We start from the raw sequence: 17022 nt of genomic DNA on the forward strand, positions 1-17022 counted from the left end.
CAAATGAAAAACTGGCAAAACACCTAAATAGACATTTCTCCAAAGAGGACATGCAGATGGCCAATATGTACATAAAAAGATACTCATCACTGCTAATTATTAGAGAAATGAAAATCAAAATTACAATGAGGTGCCACCTTATACCAGTCAGAATGATCATCATTAAAAAGTCTACAAATAATAATGTGAGAGACAGTGTGGAGAAAAGGGAATCCTCTTACACAGCTGGTAGGAATGTAAGTTGGTGCAGCCCTATGTAAAACAGTATGGATGCTCCTCAAAAGAGTAAAATTAGAGTTTCCATATGATCCACCAATCCCACTCATATACCCAGATAAAACTGTAGTTTGGAAAGATACATGCACTCTTATGTTCACAGCAGCATTGTTACAATAGCCAAGACATGGAAACAACCTATTAATAAATGCCCATTAACAGATGAATAGATAAAGAAGATGTGGTACATATAGAAAATGGAATATTACTCAGCCATAAAAAGAATGAAATAATACCATATGCAGCAACATGGATGGACCCAGAGATTATCATACTTAATGAAGTCAGAAAAAGACAAGCATAATATGATATCACTTATATGTAGAATCTAAAATATGACACAAATGAACAGAAACAGACTCACAGACATAGAGAACAGACTTGCGGTTGCCAAGAGGGAGAGGGGTGGGAAGGGAAGGATTGGGAGTTCAGGATGAACTGCTGGATAAACAACAAGGTCATACTGCATAGCACAGGGAACTGTATTCAATATACTGTGATAAGCCATAATGGAAAAGAATAGCAAAAAGAATATATATATATACACACACACACACACACACACATGTGCATAACTGAATCACTTTGCTCAACAGCAGAAATTAACACAACATTGTAAATCAACTATATTTCAATAAAATAAAAAAAAAATCAAATTCTACTGCCTCCATTTTTCTGCTCAAATCCAAATGATAGCCCTGGATATAAAACTGGAATATGCCCCAAATATAAGAACTTGAGATAGAGAAATAGTGTAGCTCTTTATTTTAAAGCTGAGACAACAAATAATCCCTAAAATATTAGTCATTTGTTTTTATATTACTAACAACAAAACAAAACCAAAAAACCAAAACCTGCCTGACAGTGAGGGCTGTATTTCTTCCTGTTGTTTTAAGCTGTCTAGTGTCTTACAATATGATACGATTTCACCCAGAAATAAGGGAGAAAGGAAGGATCACAAAAAAGACAAAGTTGGTCAGAAAGAAATGCCCAGCCAGTTTTCAACAGTAGCAGAGAGGTGAGGTAGATAATTCCAGCTAATGACTGGAAGTACAATGCAGGCTGTTTACAGTTTTATGTCTTCTTTTCAGTGGTACTTCTTTCAGGCCAATATTACCATGGAAAGTGAGAGTGAAAGTCGGTTGGTGTCTGACTCTGTGATGTCGTGGACTATACAGCCCATGGAATTCTCCTTGCCAGAATACTGGAGTGGGTAGCTGTTCCCTTCTCCCAAGCATCTTCCCAACCCAGGGATCAAACCCAGGTCTCCTGCATTGCAGGCAGATTCTTTACTAACTGAGCCTCAGGGAAGCCCAAGAATACTGGAGTGGGGAGCCTATCCCTTTTCCAGGGGATCTTCCCAACCCAGGAATCCAACGGGGGTCTTCTGCATTGCAGGCGATTCTTTACCAACTGAGTTACCAGGGAAGCCCATATTACCATGGAGGACTACTCAAGTACATGGAGGAGGGGAAACTTGAGGGTGATACTGGAGAAAACTAAACAGCTCAGAGAGCAGGGAAATGATCAACAGGAATTAGATATCTGCTGTCATTTCCCTCAGTGGCAGATAATCCATGCAAAAATAAAGGTCAACTTGTTTTGCTATATGCTCCTGTATCATTCATGGAGTACTTCCCGCAACTCCTCCCCTGAAATGTGATCTTCTATCACTATGAACAATTTAATTCTAAGAAAGATTTTCATCATAATAATGGTTAGGTAGCATGGACACAGAACAAATGATGGGTCACTGGTTAATTTCAGAGAAATCCAGTGCTTGAAATTCATGCAGTTCAAGCTTAATATAAGAAATTGCCTTGGCGACAGTCTTTGACTACTTCTGAAATGAAATATGGCCATTTCACTCACCTTCTCAAATAATGGGGTGTCTCGGCTTATATTTAAATTAATCTTATTCCTTTTTAGTTCCCAGACAGCCACACAACTCTTGCCATCACTCAGAAGGGCTCCATAATCATCTCTCACTAGAGAGTTCTCTTTCATCACCCCTTTCACTTCTTCACAGACATTCTCTTCAAATATCTCCTCCCACTTCAACCAGATGGTCTGCCTATGAATATGTCCTTGATTAGAACTTCTCAGCAAGTTCCCATGGCCAATGGGCTCAAGTATAGTCTCCTTAACAAGATAGGCAAGGCTCTCCACTGCATTGGTCCCATCAACTTCTCTATTCTCACCCCCTGCCTTCTCTTGAGATGTTAATCACATCTTGTTTATGCCGAATGCTACGTTAGTCTTCCAAAAGGACAGCTCACCCTTGACAGGAATACGCTAAAATTTCCTTACTGGCTACCGAATGGAAATTTATCAGTCAGCCTTGGCATTCAAGGTCCTCCATATCAATTCCAGGATTTCAAAAGCCTACAAAGGGAAGTTTAGTAAATATTAACTCTGACCTCAGGAATCAAGGGCAGGGATGAGATCACAGGTAGGGATCAAGCGAGCCCAGCTGTGAGAAGGTAAAGGCAGACTGGAAGTTTGGGGAACCTTCTGGGATGGACACTACAGATGTTTTTTGCACATATATCTCATGTGTACTTTGTAACATAGACATTTTTACACTGATCAAACTAAGGCTGAGAAAGTTAAGGTAACTCTCCCAGAATTACAAAGTTTGTAAATGTCACAGGCAAGTTTCAATGCCAAGCATCTTTCAATGCAGAGCCCCCTGTATTTCCAAAGTACAAAGTTGCCTTCTAGTATTTTATTTCCACACTGACTGTTTCTTCCATTGCAATCCTACTTACATTTCCAGGTCCAGACAAAATTCGCAGAGACTTCATTGAATTGCCCAGCAATATATGGTCATTTATTCCTTGGAGAACTATGCACATAAGATGAAAGCAGTCTATATCTTTGCTGTCCAATATGGTAGCCACTAGCCACAACTGTCTACTAAGAACTTGAAATGTGCCTAGTGAGAGTGAAGAACTAGATTTTAAATTTAAATATAATTATATTAACTTGCCATATGTGGTGAATGGATCTCTAGCTCTAGGTCTCTGCTATTCAAGTGGTCAATCAGCATTAGCATCACCTGATCAGCTTTTGTCATTACCTATGTTGAATCTCAGGACCTGCCTCAGACCTGCTAAAGTAGAATTTCAAACAAGCTGTCCAGCTGATTCATCTGCACTTTAAAGCATGACAAACACTCCTAGAGCATTAGTTAGCAACCACATGGCTTTAAAAAAAATTAATAGTTTGTATCATTTCATAATACCGGCTCCTGGAGAGAAGGAAAAAGCTTTTTTTTTGGATAGTTAAATAATGCTTTGTTGAATAGAAGGTACTTAAACGATCTGTCTGGGGCTCCTTCTGGATATAAGCCTTCCTGCTTGCTGGGGAACCCATGGCACTTCTGGTCATCCTCCCTTTCAATGTGGCCAAGCCCTGAGAACCCCTTCAGGCCACTTATCTGTGTGCTTGGTTATCTTTTTTTTTTTTTTTCCTTTAGTCAGCACTCAGCTTTGTTTGAGAGAGAGAGAAAAAAAGATAACAAAGCATGCACACAGGTAAGTGGCCTGAAGGGTTCGCAGGGCTTGGCCACATTGAAAGGGAGGATGACCAAAAGTGCCATGGGTTCCCCAGCAAGCAAGAAGGCTTGAAAGCTTCCTGCTTTCAAGAAAGCTGAGTGCTGAAAAATTGATGTTTTTGAACTGTGGTGTTGGAGAAGACTCTTGAGAGTCCTTTGGACTGCAAGGAGATCCAAACAGGCAATCCTAAAGGAAATCAGTCCTGAATATTCATTGGAAGGACTGATGCTGAAGCTGAAACTCCAATACTTTGGCCACCTGATGTGAAGAACTGACTCACTGGAAAAGACCCTGCTGCTGGGAAAGACTGAAGGCAGGAGAAGGGGACAACAGAGGATGAGATGGTTGGATGGCATCACTGACTCTATGGACGTGAGTCTGGGTGAACTCCAGGTGTTGGTGATGGACAGGGAAGCCTGGCGTGCTGCTGTCCATGTCACAAAGAGTCAAACACGACTGACTGACTGAACTGACTGACTGACTGACACTTGGTTATGGACTCCTCCAGATTATTAGATAGGCTCCAGCCTAGGGAAACCAGAGTCCTTTCGCCACTATATGACTCTCACACTGTGGACCCATGGAATCTTCTGTCCACATGCCATCTGTCCTTTCAAGGTCCTGGATGTCTTTGCCACCATCCTGCCTCAGTTACAAGGTCTCATGTGGAACTCTACCTGTATGCTCACGAAGGCAACTTGGGGATCTGCATGTATGGGCCTGAGAGCCCAGGAAATCCCAATTCTGTTTGGTCACCATCAGTGCCTTGTACTCGGTGTCCCAAGGGTTCCTCTGGGTGCTTTCTAGGGACCCATTTACTATAGCACCTGAGTTCCAGACTCCTTTGGGCCACCAGCATTCTGGCTTGCATGATAACAGAGTGAACTTTTAGCCACCTACACTCAATGGTACTGGTGCTTCAGGAACCCATCAGTCACTAGCTTGCCTTCCCCTAGGATCCTATGGACCACAAACATGCTCACATGCTAGGGAAGAGTGGTTCTTTTTGTTTACCATGTTATCTCCCTGGTCCACCTGGAGAAAGCATCTGGGCACCGGATCTATACTATATATACATGTATACTGTGGTTTTAATTGTTCTTCTGGCCTTCACAGGCTTTCCGTTCACTGTGGAATGGAAAGTATGTCAGGCAACTTCCCATGCAGAGCACTGTCTCACCAGAGGCTTATTCGGTTACTATCTTGCCTACCTTTTTGTGATTTTTCACTCCATATGCTTGCCTTCATCCTAGGGAACTATTTTTGCTCATTGTAGTTTCCTTCAGGTGGTGCTTTAGGAAGCATCACTATATGAACATAGCTTGTGGAGGTGATGGAGTTCCAGTTGAGCTATTTCAAATCCTAAAAGATGATGCTGTGAAAGTGCTGCTCTCAATATGCCAGTGAATTTGGAAAACTCAGCAGTAACTACAGGACTGGAAAAGGTCAATTTTCATTCCAATTTCAAAGAAAGGCAATGACAAAGAATGTTCAAACTACCACACAATTGCGCTCATCTCACACACTAGCAAAGTAATGCTCAAAATTCTCCAAGCTGGCTTCAACAGTACGTGAACTGAGAACTTCCAGATTTCAAGCTGGATTTAGAAAAGGCAGAGGAACCAGAGATCACATTGCCAACATCTACTGGATCATCGGAAAAGCAAGAGAATTCCAGAAAAACATCTACTTCTGCATCATTGACTATGCCAAAGCCTTTGACTATGTGGATCACAATAAACTATGGAAAATTCTTCAAGAGATGGGAATACTAGATCACTGTACCTGCCTCTTGAGAAACCTGTATGCAGGTCAAGAAGCAACAGTTAGAACTGGACATGAAACTACAGACTGGTTCCAAATTGGGAAAGGAGTATGTCAAGGCTGTATATTTTCAGTTGGCTTTTTAAACTTATATGCAGAGTACATTATCAGAAATGCTGGGCTGGATGAAGCACAAGCTAGAATCAAGATTGGCGGGAGAAATATCAGTAACCTCAGATATGCAGATGACACCACCTTTATGGCAGAAAGCAAAGAAGAACTAAAGAGCCTCTTGATGAAAGTGAAAGGGGAGAGTGAAAAAGCTGGCTTAACACTCAACATTCAAAAAACGAAGATCATGGCATCTGGCCCCATTACTTCATTGCAAATTGATGTGGAAACAATGGAAACAGTGACAGACATTATTTTGGGGGGCTCCAAAAACACTGCAGATTGTGACTGCAGCCATGGAATTAAAAGACACTTGCTCCTTGGAAGAAAAGCTATGACCAACCTAGATAGCATATTAAAAAGCAGAGATATTACTTTGCTGACAAACATCCATCTAGTAAAGCTATGGCTTTTCCAATAGTAATGTATGGATTTGAGAGTCGGACTATAAAGAAAGCTGAGCACCAAAGAATTGGTGCTTTTGAACTGTGGTGTTGGAGAAGACTCTTGAGAGTCCCTTGGCCTGCAAGGAGATCCAACCAGTCAATCCTAAAGGAAATCAACCCTGAATATTCATTGGAAGGACTGATGGTGAAGCTTCAATACTTTGGCCACCTGATGTGAAGAACTGACTCATTAGAAAAGAATCTGATGCTGGGAAAGATTGAAGGTAGAAAGAGAAGGGGACGACAAAGGATGAGATTGTTGGATGGCATCACTGACTCAATGCATGTGAGTTTGAGCAAGCTCCAAGAGTTTGTGATGGACAGGGAGGCCTGGGGTGCTACAGTCCATGGGGTCGCAAAGAGTCATACACGACTGAGTGACTGAACTGAACTAAGGTGGTTAACAAATGGTACCTTCTGGGCACTTATGCTGATGTTCATATGGTCCTTCTACCCTTCACTCCTCCGCTCCCTTCCCTCTGCCCCTGCTGGCTGGGGAAATGGAGAATTTTATCCACTTTCTCCCCAGTGTCTAACCACACAGTGGGTTTCTCAGGATACTTTAGGCCATAGTATTCTGGGAGAAACTTGGTTCTATTTACTTACCGTAATACCTTGATGTTGGTACTTTCTGTGACTGTCTTGGTATAAACTAACCCTAACACTAAGGTTCCGGCTACACTAGTCTGGCAGTCTGATTTTTCTGGGGAACTTAGAGCACTTTCATTCCCCTTCCTTGTGGTGCACTGATTCCCCAGAGTGCCTGTTTAGTTACCAGCCTACTTTCCCTTTGAGGTTTCTGCGACCCTTTAAGCCTCAAGTTCGCCTGCGAGTTGCGGGACTATGGCTGCTGTAGGCTACCATAGTATCCTCTTACTGGTGCTTCTGAAGAACAATCCGGGTACCATTTTGTCCTCGTGCTTAGGTCCTAATGGCTTTTAAGCTCATCTTCCTTGCCCTTGCTGGGGAAAGGGGCAAATATTCAGCCCCTTTCTCTACACCACACTGATTCTCCAAGGGCTTCTGTGGTTACTAATCTGCCCATACCCTGCGATTTCTGAGATCTTTTGGGCTATATGCCTGCCTGTTTACTGGGAAACTGTGATTACCTAAGGTTACACCTTTTGGGGCGAAGGTGCCCTGGGGGAACCTTGGGAAACCAGCCTGCAAACGTGCTATGGTTCCTATGTCTTTCAGGCCACCAGCTTGTCCTGTTGCTGAAGAATTGAGATCATTTGGGGCTTCTTTCCCTGCAGTGCGCTGATTTCCTGTGGGGGTGGTGGGAGCAGGGACATCCTATTATCCACCTACATACTACCTGAGGTTTCAGAAATCCCTATGACCCCAAGCCTCCCTACATACTGGGAAAACCCGACTCCTATCAGCCACTGGCCTGCCCTCACACTGGTGTCTCCAGAGAACCAGTGTTTGCAGGTGTGCTAGGGTACCTTTAGTTCTGACACTTAGCAGCCTTCTCCCTTGCTAGAGAAATGGGTGCGATTTTTGGCCACCTGCCCTACAGTGCAGTGATGCTTGGTGTGGACGGGTTATCTAGTCACTAGTCTTCCCTCCTGGAATTTCTTGAGCTGCAGATCTGTCTGCATACAGGGGAACTGTGGTTCCTTTCATGCAGAGTCTTACCTTGCCTTGGTCTCTCTGGAGAACCACTGGACTACCAGCCTGCCCTTGTGCCATGTTCCCAGTTGTCCTTCTAGCCATCGGCCTTCCTGGTCACTGGTAAACAGAGATCATTTGCAGCTGCCTCCCTTGTGGCTCAGCTGGTAAAGAATCTGCCTGCAATGCGGGAGACCTGGGTTCAATCCCTGGGTTGGGAAGATGCCCTGGAGAAGGGAAAGGCTACCCACTCCAGTATTCTGGCCTGGACAATTCCATGGACTGTATAAGCAACTTTCACTACCCGCAGGGCACAGCTGTCCTGAGTGCCCGTCTCGTCATTATCCTGCCTGCCCTCTGGGTTTTCTGGATACTTTTGGTCACAAGCCTGCCTATGTGATATATTAAAGCAACATCAGTAAAACTAGTTCATTCTGCCTGTAGTTGTGTCTTCACGCTGGTGCCTTTGGGGAGGACTTCCCTGTATCAGCCTGTGGACCTGCTACAGGTCTGGCCTTCCCCTTTGCTGCAGAACCAGGAGAACTTTAGGTCACCTTCCCTGAGGTCCTGGGGGGCCATCTGGTCACTAGCCTGCCTGCCCCCTGGGACTCCTGGGATCCTTCATGCTGGGCAACTGCAGCTCCTTTTGTTTACATCATTTCCTCCTGATGGTGCCTGGAGGGACCCTCTAAACGCCTACCTGTTCAATGCTATGGTTCTGGTGGTCCTCAGGCCACCTGTCTTCCTGCTTGCTAGGGGACCAAAGGTACTGTGGGTCACTTTCCTTTAGCTACAGTGGTGCTCTGGTGATGTTTCAGTTTTCTTACCCATTCTGTGCCATGCGCTGTGGTTCCTATGTTCCTTCTGGCCCTCAGGGTTCCCTCTTGCTTGGGAATGGAGAATCCTTTCAGTCATCTTTTCTGATGCCCTGGGGGAAGGTAAAATGGTACAGCCACAACCATTGAAAACAGTTTGGCCATTAAAAGTTAATCATAAAGTTACCATATGACTCACTAATTCTACTCCTAGGTATATACCCAAGAGAACTGAAAACATGTCCACACAAAAATTTGTACAAATATTCATAATAACATTACTCACTATAGGCAAAAATGGAAACAATCCAAATGAAAACTAATGAATGGGTGAGCAAAATGAATGAATATTATTCAGCCATCAAAAGGAATGAAATACTGACAATATGCTACAGCATGGATAAACCTTGAAAACTTTATGCTAAGTGAAAGAAACCAGACACAAAAGATCACATATTGCATGATTCTGCTACATGTCTTGTACAATTCCAGTCTTATACATTTTCAAAGATGTGGGTGAAACATGACGATTTTCTCAAGGTCATTTTGAAAATTCTTCTCAAGAGGTTTCATAAGCTTGAGCGCCACACTGTGTCAGTGATCCCTGTGGAACTTTGCACAGTACAATCTGCTGCTGCTCTCCCACTGACCACTTGGTAAAGCAATATTAGCTAAGTGTCCTTTGTGTATAGAACTAAAATCAATCTCACTGTAGTTTCTGGCTTGATGAGAAACTAGATGAAGCACTAATGGAATACAGCAGGAAAAAGCCAGAAGGAATACCTTTGCAAATCCTCTTCCACAACCTTGGGCTTGGCCTGGGAGCAACAACTCTTCCAAAAATGCTCATTCAGAGAGATTAATTCAAAGTCACATCTGTAATCAGATAATGAGATCCTGCCACTGAAGTTCCCATGTTTTATGTCAACAAAAGAGATGTTATCCTTGTAACTTCAATTGCCAAAGGGACTGCATGTGGATTCTAAAAAATGAAAGAAAACAAAACTCACAAAAGACATTCCTGAATTATCAGTATAAGAAAATGAACATTGACTCAATGTTAAAGTTGGTTAAAGGTACAGCACAAAAATAATGTTTTCCCCACTTGATTTCATTTTACAGGACAAAGAAAGATTGTTCTCCATTGCTTCACTTGCTGCCATACTGTTTCAATTCCCATTTTGTTGATTTTCAGTAGCTACCACTTCTGCATATATGAAGACAAAAACAAACTCAATACTACAATTCTTGTTTCCAATAAACTGCTACCAAGAATAGGACAGCATGGAAGACAACAGTGAATTAAGAGATGGGATTGCTTAGCTTTTCACTTTGAGGGAAATTTCTCAATAACATTGTTTTTATGAACCTTAGTTTTGAGGTGGGCTTCCCTGGTGGCTCAGATTGTAAAGAATCTGCCTGTAATGAAGGAAACCCAGGTTCAATTCCTGGGTCTGCAAGATCTCTTGGAGGAGGGTATGGCAACTCCCTCAATATTCTTGTCTGGAGAATTCCATGGACAGAGTAGCATGGCAGGCTACAGTCCATGGAGTCACATAGAGTCATTTTAACACATGTATTCTAACTAATACAGTGTTTGAGGTTTAAAAATAAAATAAAATTAAAAAAAAATAAACTTTAAAACAATTTCTTACCACTGCTTCCCACCTCACAAGATTGTATGGATAGATTGATATTGGTATTGCACAGGGGAGTCTGTAACTGGCCTAAAAATGGATTTAATGGTTTTTGTTTGTTTGTTTTGGCTGTAAGGACATCAAGAAGATAGGCAGAAACCTATTTTCTATGATTTTTACCTGTTTCCTATTTTCTAAGCTACACTTTTTATTTTCCAACCATAATTATGTTAATCACCAAAAACTTAGGGAATTTAACTTCTTAAACCTATGGTGGGCTTCCCAGTAAGAAATGCAGGTTTCATCCCTGGGTTGGCAAAATCCCCTGGAGTAGGAAATGGCATCCTGTTCCAATGTTCTTGCATGAGAAATTGCATGGACAGAGGAGCCTGGCAGGCTACAGACCAGGGGGGGTCACAAAGAGTAGGACAGGCAATAACCTCAGATATGCAGATGACACCATGCTTATGGCAGAAAGTGAAGAGGAACTAAAAAGCCTCTTGATGAAAGTGAAAGAGGAGAGTGAAAAAGTTGGCTTAAAGCTCAACATTTAGAAAACTAAGATCATGGCATCTGGTCCCATCAATTCATGGGAAATAGATGGGGAAACAGTGGAAACAGTGTCAGACTTTATTTTTCTGGGCTCCAAAATCACTGCAGATGGTGAGTGCAGCCATGAAATTAAAAGACCCTTACTCCTTGGAAGGAAAGTTACGACCAACCTAGATAGCATATTCAAAATCAGAGACATTACTTTGCCAACAAAGGTCCGTCTAGTCAAGGCTATGGTTTTTCAAGTGGTCATGTATGGATGTGAGAGTTGGACTGTGAAGAAAGCTGAGTGCCGAAGAATTGATGCTTTTCAGCTGTGGTGTTGGAGAAGACTCTTGAGAGTCCCTTGGACTGCAAGGAGATCCAACCAGTCCATCCTAAAGGAAATCAGTCCTGGGTGTTCTTTGGAAGGAATGATGCTAAAGCTGAAACTCCAGTACTTTGGTCACCATGAGTCATTGGAAAAGACTCTGATGCTTTGCATGAGTCATTGGAAAAGACTCTGATGCTGGGAGGGATTGGGGGCAGGAGGAGAAGGGGACGACAGAGGATGAGATGGCAGGATGGCATCACTGACTCGATGGACATGAGGCTGAGTGAACTCCGGGAGTTGGTGATGGACAGGGAGGCCTGGCGTGCTGTGATTCATGGGGTCGCAAAGAGTCGGACACGGCTGAGCGACTGAACTGAACTGAAGCACGCACACAAGCCTATGGTAAGAAAGATGCTGCCAAAAAAACCCTTTGTATTTTCCTGTTTAATAAGGTCACCATACATTTTTTTTTCTTATGGATTTCCCCCTACTGAACACCAGCTCTGGAGTAGTGGGAGGCTCTATGCTTCTTTGCTGAGAATACCTGGGAGTAGTGGGAGGCTCTATGCTTCTTTGCTGAGAATACCTGAAATGAATAGTACACATTAACTAACACCTTAAAGATGATATGAACACAGGGACTGCAATAATATAATACGAGAATAACTCACTACAGTAAAGCAGGGCTTATCTCACAAATGCAGGAATGATAAAATGTAAGGACATGCATTACTATAATTATGTTGATAATACAATAGTGGCAGGAAGGCATGTATGAAAATTGAACACTTGAAGGTAGTTTTAAAAAAGGAATGGAAGGTTTTTCCACTAATATATATATAATTAATAGTTCTTATCATAAACTTGTCATCATTATAGTCAATAGCAGAAGTCTTAGAGAAAGTCCCTGTAGACTTAGGAACAATGATAACAAACATCTATGTTAACTGTTTATATAGTAGCATTTTGGAAAATTTCAGCAATGCAGCAAGTAGTGTCAAAGAAATTGGAGTAAAAGAAAATAATACATAAAATTATTATTTTTTAGTTGACTTGATTATATTCTTAGAAGTCCAAGGCATTCAGCTAAAAATAATGATCTCTAGTATTAACGAATGTTTAATCAGGGTAACAGTATCTGATACATACTCAGAAGTCAGTAGTACTCTGTACCTTTATAAAAAAGAAAACTAAAACATAATTTTAAGAAGGTCCATTTATAGAAATATAATGCCCTAAAAGCAGAAGAAATAAACATAAAATGTATCGAAGTTGACTAAATAAAAATGCAAAATTTTATTTGTACATTGAAAAGAGGACCTGAAAAATGGCAAATTGTAACATATTATCAGATGGAAAGACTGAGTACTTTCTCATTGTTCTCTCCTAGTTACATTTTAGATGACCTGGAATTCAATTTTTAATCTTAAATGATTTTTTTTCTGGGAGCTGAAAATTATATTCTATAGTTCCACCATGAGAACAAATAGCTAACATTTGTAAATATACACTTGGAAATAGGAATCCTCACAAAGGGACAAAGAGCTCTAGAAATGTTAACTGTATAGGTGAATATAGAAGATTTTAAAATTTAAATCATAATTTAAATTTTTATTTAAATATTTTCAAAAGATTAACTGTTTTTCATAGAATTTCCATGTAATCCAACAACTCTACTTCTAGGTATATACCCAAAGATATTGAAAGCAGGAACTCAAACAGGTATTTATATACCAATGTTCAGAGCAGCATTATTCATGATAGCTGAAAGAAACAACCCAAATGCCCATTGTTAAGTGAGTGGGTAAACACCATTTGATATATACAAACAGTGGGATATTACTCAGCCTTAGAAAGGAAGGAAATTCTGGTACATGCTACAATGTGGATGAACCTTGACAAGAGTATGATAATGTCAGTGACATAAGCCAGACACAAAAAGGACAAGTATTGTATGATTGCATTTACATGAGGACTCTAGGGTAGTCAAATTCATAGACAAAAAATAGAATAGTGGTTACCAGGGTCTGAGAATTTAAGGAATGGGAAGTTATTACTTAACAGGTATTGAGTTTCAGTTTGGGATGATATTTTAAAAAGCTCTGGATATGGATAGTGGTGAGTATTGCACAACAATATGAATGCACTTAATGCCACTGAAATGTGCACTTAAAATGGTTAAGAAAGGATTTCTCTGGTGGTCCAGGGGTTAAGAACTTGCCTGCCAATGCAAGGGATATGGGTTCTATCGCTGCTCTGGGAAGATTCCACATGCCTTGGGGCAACAAAGCTCATGCTCTACAACTATTGAGCCCACACTCTAGAGCCCCTGTGCCTCAACTACTGAAGCCCATGCATCCCAGAGCCTGTGCTCTGCAACAGGAGAAGCCACCACAATAAGAAGCCTGTCCACAAGTAGAGAGTAGCTCCTACCCAGCACAAGTAGAGAAAGTCTGCGTGGCAACAAAGATCCAGTGCAGCCAAAAATAAACATACAAAATTAATACATTTTAAAAAATGGTTAAGGGAGTTAATTTGATGTTTAAACATATTTTCTACAATAAAAAGAGTATTGTTTTAAAGATAACAACATATTATGGAAACACACACAGATCTGGAGGGGGAAAATGTAAGTATAGTATGGTAAGGTTTTTATATTCTATGTGTGAGGTTTTGCACAGTTACACAAGTAGTATACAGTTGAAATTTAACAGAGGTAAGTTAAAGATCTATATTATAAACTCTAAGTTCAGTTCAGTTCAGTCGCTCAGTCACATCCGACTCTTTGCGACCCCATGGACTGCAGCATGCCAGGCCTCCCTGTCCATCACCAACTCCCGGAGTTTACTCAAACTGATGTCCATGGAGTCAGTGATGCCATCCAACCATCTCACCCTCCGTCATCCCCTTCTCTTCCTGCCTTCAATCTTTCCCAGCATCCTGGTCTTTTCAAATGAGTCAGTTCTTTGCATCAGGTGGCCAAAGTATTGGAGCTTCACCATCAGTCTTTCCAATGAATATTCAGGGTTGATTTCCTTTAGGATGGACTGGTTGGATCTCTTTTGCTGTTCAAGGGACTCTCAAGAGTCTTCTCCAAAACCACAAAAAAAGTAATTACTAAAATAAGAAAACAGAGTTATAAGCTAATAATCTAACAAAGTGTTAGTCGGTCATCATGTCTGACTCTCTGCAACCCCATGGCCTATAGCCCATCAGGCTCCTCTGTTCATGGGATTACCCAAGCAAGAATAGAGGAGTGGGTAGCCATTTCCTTCTCCAAGGAATCCTCCTGACCCAGGGATTGAACCTGAGTCTCCTGCATTTCAGGCAGATTCCTTACCATCTGAGCCACCAGGGGACATAACAAAGGAGATAAAATAGAATAAAAATATTCAATTAATCCAAAAGAAAGAAGAAAATGAGGGAAAAGAGGACAAAGAATAGTTTTGACAAATAGAAAACAAGAAGTAAGATAAAAGGTTTCAACCTAACTGGATCAATAATTATGTAAAATATAAAGTTCTAATTGTTCCAAATAAAAGTTAGAGATTGTTACAGTGGATAAAAATTCAAAAGTCTATAAGAAATATACTATACATATAAAGACAGATGTTAACAGTAAGGGAATGAGAAAGTATACCATGCTAACACTACTCAAAACTTGAGTGGCTATGTTACTATCAAAGATTTCAAAGGAAATAATATTACAAAGGAAAGAGATGATTATTTAATAATAAGAACAGGGTCAATTCATCAAGAGAACATTATTATTCTAAACTTTTGTACACAGATGGCAAATAAGCACATGAAAGGATGCTCAACATTATTAATTATTAGGGAAATGCAAATTAAAGCCACAATGAGATACTGTTATACACCCACTAATAATGACTAAAATTAAAAAGACTAATCATATCACATATTAGTGAAGCTATGAAAGAACTGAAAGTTTCATACATGGCTGGTGGGAATATAATATGAAACAACTGATTTGGAAAATGGTTTGACAGTTTCTTAAAAAGTTAGACATACACTGACAATATGATTCAGCCATTCCACTCTTAAATATTTATCTGAGAGAAATGAAAGCATATGCCCACACAAAGACTAGAACACCAATGACCATAACAGTTTTATCTTTAATAGAAAAAAAAATGAAATGAACCTAATGGGGTCGCAGAGTCGGACACAACTGAAGCGACTTAGCAGCTGCAATGTACATCAACAGAAGAATGGATAAACCATCTAGGGTATATCCATCTAATGGAATGCTACTCAGCAGTAAACTGAATGAACTATTGAAACACACTATAATATGGATGAATCTCAAAATATTTACGTTAAGTGAAATGAGCCAGGACAAAAGGGTAGGTTCCGTATGGTGCAATGTATATAGAATTCTAAAAAATGAGATCTAATCTATAGTGGCTGGTAGTTGCCTGAGGTTGGTAGAGACTATGAAGGGCAGGTGGGGAAAGAGGGAGAGCATAAAATAAGGCAAGAGAAAACTGGGGGTAATGAAAATATTCATTATTTTGATTATGATGGTGGTATATTTCATGTATGTGACATGTATTATGTGTAAGTATACCTCAGTAAAGCTACTAAAATATATAGAACATATTGTATATATATTTAAATATAAAGTCATTTCATATCTTTAAGAACAGGAAAAGAAGGCTAGGCAAAGGTAGGCAATATATAAAATTGGAATAACTCATCAAATGGACAATAAAATGAATATACCTCACACTAAATATGAATAAAAAGTTATATATAAATAAACTTCTAATATAAATAAAGGAATAAAATCTAACAAACATAAAATGGAAAGAAATTGAATTGTACTGATCATTTATCAAGAACTGCAGAGTATGCTGAATTTCTAAGCATACAAGAGAAACAGTCACAAAGTAAAAGATGGACAAATAAGTCCATATATTCTGTATAAAAGAAATAATGGCATCTGGGAAACATATTTGCAAAAGAAATACCTGAGGGTGAACATCTCTAAAGGATCCAAAAAATGGATCAACCCTAAGTTCAAGCAAATAAACAGGAAAAGCATGTGAACAGATAATTCACAAAAGAGAAAATTCAACAAATAAATGTCCAATTAAAAGCAGGTAACATTTTCACCCACTTAATTACTAAAATCTGATATCCTTCTATATTACTCCTACCCTGAATATTAGCCTACACTTTATTCAATGTAACAGCTTTAGCTTTTTAAGAACTATAAAATTACTCAAATCCTTTAATATAGCAATTTTCCTTCTGGGACTTTAGCCTAAGGAAATAATCCAAACTCTGGAACAGTCTTGCATTAATATAGTTTTCAAATAACAATGAAAATTAAAAACAGCCCAAATAGCTAAAATAGGAGACTTGTTAATTAAATTAGTGTATAACTGCTCAATGGAATATTTTATAGGTATTAAACAAAACATAGATACTATATAGCAATATGGAAAAGGCATATAATGCTGGGTTTAAAAGTATGATGTTAAATTTTATGCACTTTGTGATTAAAATAATGTGAATATTTGAACGCACCAAATGTGACTGATAAATCTAAAACCAATAGCAGTAGATTGATGGGTAGTTTATTCTCCTATTTTTAACTTTAATGTTTTCAGTTTAAAAAATTTTGAAACAGTTCATGATAAATTGTTTTACAGTAAGTAAGATATAAATGTCAATAATCTTGAAAAATGTCTATGTGTAAGTAGCCATATAAACACAAGTGCTTTTGGTGTACAATTTGAACATTTTGGGGTTAATTTTCTGGAACTCATTTTCTTCCTGAGTACACTGATTTCTAAAGGCCCTGTAAATCTCAAATTTTATTTCTTAGGGCTCCATCAATATTAA

At 39.8% G+C, this 17022-nt stretch overlaps 1 long non-coding RNA gene across 1 annotated transcript in view; it reads right to left on the bottom strand.

Moving 5' to 3' along the window:
- Window positions 1-2422, bottom strand: part of LOC123331902 — a 92385-nt gene extending 89963 nt beyond the window's left edge. Inside the window, exon 1 of the long non-coding RNA XR_006548709.1 lies at window positions 2149-2422. This is a non-coding gene — a long non-coding RNA (uncharacterized LOC123331902). The remainder of the gene's footprint in view (window positions 1-2148) is intronic.
- Window positions 2423-17022: the final 14600 nt, after the last annotated feature.

Source organism: Bubalus bubalis, chromosome X (assembly GCF_019923935.1).
Source record: "Bubalus bubalis isolate 160015118507 breed Murrah chromosome X, NDDB_SH_1, whole genome shotgun sequence".
NCBI lineage: Eukaryota > Metazoa > Chordata > Mammalia > Artiodactyla > Bovidae > Bubalus > Bubalus bubalis.